Genomic DNA, 235 nt, shown 5'->3' on the forward strand with positions numbered 1-235 from the left:
CCCGGGCCGGGGCTTCATCAGCCCTTCCCGGCGCCGCGGAGCCGCGCGGCTCTGCCGGTGTCGCCTCTCCCGGAGCGGCGCGGGAGTTTCCACCTTCCCCTCGCACGATGCCGAGTGTTCCGTGGGGAGTGGGGGCCGCGGTTTGTTGTAACGGGAAATTGGGCTTGGAAGAGCAAGTGGACAAGTCTGTGGAGGATAAACCCCCGAAGGCAGCCGCGTGCTGGCGCGGCTGGTG

This window comes from Acanthisitta chloris, unplaced genomic scaffold (assembly GCF_000695815.1).
Source record: "Acanthisitta chloris isolate BGI_N310 unplaced genomic scaffold, ASM69581v1 scaffold35617, whole genome shotgun sequence".
Lineage (NCBI taxonomy): Eukaryota > Metazoa > Chordata > Aves > Passeriformes > Acanthisittidae > Acanthisitta > Acanthisitta chloris.